Genomic DNA, 7,500 nt, shown 5'->3' on the forward strand with positions numbered 1-7,500 from the left:
GATGGGTTGTTTTAACCCAGCGAATGGGTTGTTTTAACCCAGGGAATGGGTTGTTTTAAACCCAGTGAATGGATTGTTTTAACCCAGCGAATGGATTGTTTTAACCCAGCGAATGGATTGTTTTAACCCAGCAAATGGGTTGTTTTAACCCAGCGAATGGGTTGTTTTAACCCAGGGAATGGGTTGTTTTAACCCAGTGAATGGATTGTTTTAACCCAGCGAATGGATTGTTTTAACCCAGCGAATGGATTGTTTTAACCCAGCGAAAGGATTGTTTTAACCCAGGGAATGGATTGTTTTAACCCAGCGAATGGATTGTTTTAACCCAGTGAATGCGTTGTTTTAACCCAGTGATTGAGTTGTTTTAACCCTGTGAATGGTTTGATTTAACCCAGCGATTGGGTTGTTTTAACCCAGTGAATGGATTGTTTTAACCCAGCGATTGGGTTGTTTTAACCCAGTGAATGGATTGTTTTAACCCAGCGAAAGGATTGTTTTAACCCAGTGAATGGATTGTTTTAACCCAGTGAATGGATTGTTTTAACCCAGGGAATGGGTGTTTTAACCCAGTGATTGGGTTGTTTTAACCCAGTGATTGAGTTGTTTTAACCCAGGGAATGGGTGTTTTAACCCAGTGATTGGGTTGTTTTAACCCAGTGATTGAGTTGTTTTAACCCAGTGATTGAGTTGTTTTAACCCAGTGATTGGGTTGTTTTAACCCAGTGATTGAGTTGTTTTAACCCAATATTTGGGTTGTTTTAACCCAGGGAATGGGTGTTTTAACCCAGTGATTGAGTTGTTTTAACCCAGGGAATGGGTGTTTTAACCCAGTGATTGGGTTGTTTTAACCCAGGGAATGGGTGTTTTAACCCAGTGATTGGGTTGTTTTAACCCAGTGATTGAGTTGTTTTAACCCAGGGAATGGGTGTTTTAACCCAGTGATTGGGTTGTTTTAACCCAGTGATTGAGTTGTTTTAACCCAGGGAATGGGTGTTTTAACCCAGTGATTGGGTTGTTTTAACCCAGTGATTGAGTTGTTTTAACCCAGGGAATGGGTGTTTTAACCCAGTGATTGGGTTGTTTTAACCCAGTGATTGAGTTGTTTTAACCCAATATTTGGGTTGTTTTAACCCAGGGAATGGGTGTTTTAACCCAGTGATTGAGTTGTTTTAACCCAGGGAATGGGTGTTTTAACCCAGTGATTGGGTTGTTTTAACCCAGTGATTGAGTTGTTTTAACCCAGCGATTGGATTGTTTTAACCCAACATTTGGGTTGTTTTAACCCAGTGATTGAGTTGTTTTAACCCAGTGATTGAGTTGTTTTAACCCAGTGAATGCGTTTTTTTAACCCAGCGAATGGATTGTTTTAACCCAGCGAATGGATTGTTTTAACCCAGCGAATGGGTTGTTTTAACCCAGCGAATGGGTTGTTTTAACCCAGGGAATGGGTTGTTTTAACCCAGTGAATGGATTGTTTTAACCCAGCGAATGGATTGTTTTAACCCAGCGAATGGATTGTTTTAACCCAGCAAATGGGTTGTTTTAACCCAGCGAATGGGTTGTTTTAACCCAGGGAATGGGTTGTTTTAACCCAGTGAATGGATTGTTTTAACCCAGCGAATGGATTGTTTTAACCCAGCGAATGGATTGTTTTAACCCAGCGAAAGGATTGTTTTAACCCAGGGAATGGATTGTTTTAACCCAGCGAATGGATTGTTTTAACCCAGTGAATGGATTGTTTTAACCCAGTGATTGAGTTGTTTTAACCCTGTGAATGGTTTGATTTAACCCAGCGATTGGGTTGTTTTAACCCAGTGAATGCATTGTTTTAACCCAGCGATTGGGTTGTTTTAACCCAGTGAATGGGTTGTTTTAACCCAGCGAATGGATTGTTTTAACCCAGCGAATGGATTGTTTTAACCCAGCGAATGGATTGTTTTAACCCAGCGAATGGATTGTTTTAACCCAGCGAATGGATTGTTTTAACCCAGCAAATGGGTTGTTTTAACCCAGCGAATGGGTTGTTTTAATCCAGCTAATGGATTGTTTTAACCCAGCGAAAGGATTGTTTTAACCCAGTGAATGGATTGTTTTAACCCAGCGAATGGATTGTTTTAACCCAGTGAATGCGTTGTTTTAACCCAGTGAATGGATTGTTTTAACCCAGTGATTGAGTTGTTTTAACCCTGTGAATGGTTTGATTTAACCCAGCGATTGGGTTGTTTTAACCCAGTGAATGCATTGTTTTAACCCAGCGATTGGGTTGTTTTAACCCAGTGAATGGGTTGTTTTAACCCAGCGAATGGATTGTTTTAACCCAGCGATTGGGTTGTTTTAACCCAGCGAATGGATTGTTTTAACCCAGCGAATGGATTGTTTTAACCCAGCGAATGGATTGTTTTAACCCAGCGAATGGATTGTTTTAACCCAGTGATTGAGTTGTTTTAACCCAGTGAATGGATTGTTTTAACCCAGTGATTGGGTTGTTTTAACCCAGTGATTGGGTTGTTTTAACCCAGCGAATGGATTGTTTTAACCCAGCGAATGGATTGTTTTAACCCAGCGAATGGATTGTTTTAACCCAGCGAAAGGATTGTTTTAACCCAGTGAATGGATTGTTTTAACCCAGCGAATGGATTGTTTTAACCCAGTGAATGCGTTGTTTTAACCCAGTGAATGCATTGTTTTAACCCAGCGATTGGGTTGTTTTAACCCAGTGAATGGGTTGTTTTAACCCAGCGAATGGATTGTTTTAACCCAGCGAATGGATTGTTTTAACCCAGCGAATGGATTGTTTTAACCCAGCGAATGGATTGTTTTAGCCCAGCGAATGGATTGTTTTAACCCAGCGAATGGATTGTTTTAACCCAGCGAATGGATTGTTTTAACCCAGCGAATGGATTGTTTTAACCCAGCGAATGGATTGTTTTAACCCAGTGATTGAGTTGTTTTAACCCAGTGAATGGATTGTTTTAACCCAGTGATTGGGTTGTTTTAACCCAGTGATTGGGTTGTTTTAACCCAGCGAATGGATTGTTTTAACCCAGCGAATGGATTGTTTTAACCCAGCGAATGGATTGTTTTAACCCAGCGAAAGGATTGTTTTAACCCAGTGAATGGATTGTTTTAACCCAGCGAATGGATTGTTTTAACCCAGTGAATGCGTTGTTTTAACCCAGTGATTGAGTTGTTTTAACCCTGTGAATGGTTTGATTTAACCCAGCGATTGGGTTGTTTTAACCCAGTGAATGCATTGTTTTAACCCAGCGATTGGGTTGTTTTAACCCAGTGAATGGGTTGTTTTAACCCAGCGAATGGATTGTTTTAACCCAGCGAATGGATTGTTTTAACCCAGCGAATGGATTGTTTTAACCCAGCGAATGGATTGTTTTAACCCAGCGAATGGATTGTTTTAACCCAGCGAATGGATTGTTTTAACCCAGCAAATGGGTTGTTTTAACCCAGCGAATGGATTGTTTTAACCCAGCGAATGGATTGTTTTAACCCAGCGAAAGGATTGTTTTAACCCAGTGAATGGATTGTTTTAACCCAGCGAATGGATTGTTTTAACCCAGTGAATGCGTTGTTTTAACCCAGTGAATGGATTGTTTTAACCCAGTGATTGAGTTGTTTTAACCCTGTGAATGGTTTGATTTAACCCAGCGATTGGGTTGTTTTAACCCAGCGAATGGATTGTTTTAACCCAGCGAATGGATTGTTTTAACCCAGCGAATGGATTGTTTTAACCCAGCGAATGGATTGTTTTAGCCCAGCGAATGGATTGTTTTAACCCAGCGAATGGATTGTTTTAACCCAGTGATTGAGTTGTTTTAACCCAGTGAATGGATTGTTTTAACCCAGTGATTGGGTTGTTTTAACCCAGTGATTGGGTTGTTTTAACCCAGCGATTGAGTTGTTTTAACCCAGTGATTGAGTTGTTTTAACCCAGTGAATGGATTGTTTTAACCCAGTGATTGGGTTGTTTTAACCCAGTGATTGGGTTGTTTTAACCCAGCGATTGAGTTGTTTTAACCCAGTGATTGAGTTGTTTTAACCCAGTGATTGGATTGTTTTAACCCAGTGAATGGATTGTTTTAACCCAGTGATTGAGTTGTTTTAACCCAGTGATTGGGTTGTTTTAACCCAGCGATTGAGTTGTTTTAACCCAGTGATTGAGTTGTTTTAACCCAGTGATTGGATTGTTTTAGCCCAGCGAATGGATTGTTTTAACCCAGTGATTGAGTTGTTTTAACCCAGTGATTGAGTTGTTTTAACCCAGTGAATGGATTGTTTTAACCCAGTGATTGGGTTGTTTTAACCCAGTGATTGGGTTGTTTTAACCCAGCGATTGAGTTGTTTTAACCCAGTGATTGAGTTGTTTTAACCCAGTGATTGGATTGTTTTAACCCAACATTTGGGTTGTTTTAACCCAACATTTGGGTTGTTTTAACCCAGTGATTGAGTTGTTTTAACCCAGTGATTGGATTGTTTTAACCCAGCGATTGGGTTGTTTTAACCCAACGGTTGGGTTAAATGTTTGCCCAAGCTGCTGGGTAGTTTTATTTAACCCAACTATTGTTTTCAAATGACTGTATTGCTTCCTTAAAATGAACCCAAAGTATGTTGGGAATTAACATGTATTAATATGTTTAACAAATGAAGTTCAATGAATAATAATTAAACAATAAGCATTTATTAAATTGCTTATTAATAAATGTTCACCTTTTGATTATTATTGTTGCCTTTGTGTCTGATTTTTTCAATTTTGGGTTCATTTTAAGCCAGACATATAGTATTTTTTAAACAATGGTTGGGGTAAATAAAACTGCCCAACTTGTTGGGCAAACATCTAACCCAACCGCTGGGTTAAAACAACCCAATCGCATGGTTTGTCCATTTTCAACCCAACTTGGGTTGTTTTTAACCGAGTGCATTTCTCCAGTATGGGAATCTGTGCCATCATTAATGCTATAATAACAAACACGTGCATGTGATTTACTCCTATATTACACACATTACTAAAGACTTAAACATATTCTATGTCTCAAACCCTTTCTGTGACTTAAACACAACATATGTTCATGTTTTAAACTTTTTGTTGCACACAATGCGCGCTCCGTCGCTTTAACAAGTCCTGCACGGACGCAGTGAACCACGTGGTCCCCTAGTGCCGCGCTGTGATTTTCTATTGGCTCATACTCCATCCCTCCCCCCCGGCCTCAGACTCGCCCTGATTGGTCCGTGTGTGGGTGTGTTTTCGGCATTGAGCCGTCCTGTTGTTTGAGCCGCTAAACCCTCCATTGGCTGTCGAGTGTCTAGTACGCGACTGACTCCGCCGCGCCATTGGTCATCTGCACAGACACAGTCGATCGTGATTGGTTGACGCATAGGCGAGCGCCAGTGAATGCGGAAGTAGTGCGCTCTACTGAGTCACCGTTGTGTCAGCTGATTCTTTCACTGTGAGTATCGTGATCATATTTCATTTTCTGGGTGTTTAACTTGATTTTTCCTTCATGTGTTCGCGGGTACGTTAGGCTGGTTATTGTATAAACTAAATACGCGTGGTTTAGCGAGGTTTTTACGTGGGTTATGCCAGCCATGTGTGTTTGTATGAGGATGTATTGGCCAGCTGGGATGTTTTACAGGCAGTAAAATCCTCCACCCATACTAAACACACACACACACACACACACACACACACACACACACACACACACACACACACACACACACACACACACACACACACACACACACACACACACACACACACACACCGAGTAAAGGCCACCAGCTGTGCTGAACTGATGGGAACTCGCATGTGAAGAGTATGTTGGTAAACTGTATTTCATTATTGATTATTTCAGTATATATACAATACATACGAGCACTTTTACAACTAATGCACAATCGTTGTGTAACAAAATGCTTCTGAATACAAGACTTTTCTGTAAAAAAAAGGGGATACATTTGCATTACATTTTAATATTGGTATTGCAGAGCAATTATGCACGATTCTCTTAAAAATGTCAAATATTGTAACATTTATTCGTTTAAATGTTCTTGTAAAAAAAGTGACAATTGCTTGCATATCATGGTAATATTGGTGTTTTATCGTTATCACTCTCATTTAATTTAAGGTTTATATTAGTATTATGATTATTTGTGCCTTTTAAGTGTGAATTAAGACAATTTTTTTAGCAGATGTCATTCTAAACTTCTTGCCTGACATCTTGATCACAAAATTCTTGAGCAGTTTTTGGATAAGGGCGCCTGATGAACACCTGCTGTGCACTTTCACATTGCTTGTGTATTTATGGAATTTATGGATGTATTTATGGAAGCTTGTTTCCGCCACAGAATAAAACATTTTAAAAGATAAGTGTGACTTTTTATCTCAAAATTGCGCGTTTACAGCTTGCAATTCTAACTTCCAAAATTGCGAGATATGAAGTCAGAGTTACGAAAAAAAGTCAAAATTATGAGAAAAACGGCAAAATATAAGATCGCAATGCGAGAAAAAAGTCAGAATTGTACATATGGAAGCTTGTTTGACTTTTTTTCTCATTACGTGGTTATATTTTCTCATTATGTGGGCGCAATTTTGAGTCTCAATTGCGTGATATAAAGTCACGATGGTGTTAAAAAAGAAGTCAAAAGTGCAAGATATAAAGAGTGTGTGAGTTATAAAGTCAGAATTGTGACTTTGTTGCACATTTCTGACTTGATATCTCGCAATTCCGACTTGATATCTTGCAATTCCGACTTGATATCTCGAAATTTCGACTTGATATCTTGCTATTCAAACTTGATATCTTGCAGTCTCGCAATTCTGACTTGATATCTCTCAATTCCAACTTGATATCTTGGAATTCCGACTTGATATCTCAATTTCGACGTGATATCTTGCAATCTCGCGATTCCGACTTGATATCTCGCAAGTCCGACTTGATATCTTGCAATCTTGCAATTCCGACTTGATATCTTGGAATTCCGACTTGATATCTCGCAATTCAGACTTGATACTTTGCAATCTCGCAATTCAGACTTGATATCTCGCAATTCAGACTTGATACCTTGCAATCTCGCAATTTCGACTTGATATCCCGCAATTCTGACTTGATATCTCGAAATTTCGACTTGATATATTGCTATTCAAACTTGATATCTTGCAATCTCGCAATTCTGACTTGATATCTTGCAATCTTGCAATTTCGACTTGATATCTCACAATTCCGACTTGATATCTCGCAATTCCGACTTGATATCTCGCAATTCCGACTAGATATCTTGCAATCTCGCAATTCCAACGAGATATTTCGCAATTCCAACTTGATATCTTGCAATTCCAACTTGATATCTCGCAATTCAGACTTGATATCTCGCAATTCCAACTTGATATCTCGCAATTCCGACTTGATATCTTGCAATCTCGCAATTCCGACTTGATATCTGGCAATTCCAACTTGATATCTCGCAATTCCGACTTGATATCTTGGA

At 39.3% G+C, this 7,500-nt stretch overlaps 1 protein-coding gene across 5 annotated transcripts in view; it reads left to right on the top strand.

Moving 5' to 3' along the window:
• Nucleotides 1-5,399: 5,399 nt before the first annotated feature.
• Nucleotides 5,400-7,500, top strand: part of mtmr4 (myotubularin related protein 4) — a 140,348-nt gene continuing 138,247 nt past the window's right edge. For 2 of the 5 annotated variants that reach the window (XM_079815430.1, XM_079815435.1), the window contains exon 1: nucleotides 5,400-5,459. The gene's annotated coding sequence lies outside the window, so the exon portion shown is untranslated. Of the gene's footprint in view, nucleotides 5,460-5,767; nucleotides 5,829-7,500 lie in introns of those variants that run through there. The other 3 variants (XM_079815434.1, XM_079815427.1, XM_079815433.1) reach the window with 2 other exon arrangements.

The sequence above is a fragment of the Gobio gobio genome, assembly GCF_949357685.1.
Source record: "Gobio gobio genome assembly, chromosome: 4".
In the NCBI taxonomy this organism is placed as follows: Eukaryota; Metazoa; Chordata; class Actinopteri; order Cypriniformes; family Gobionidae; genus Gobio; species Gobio gobio.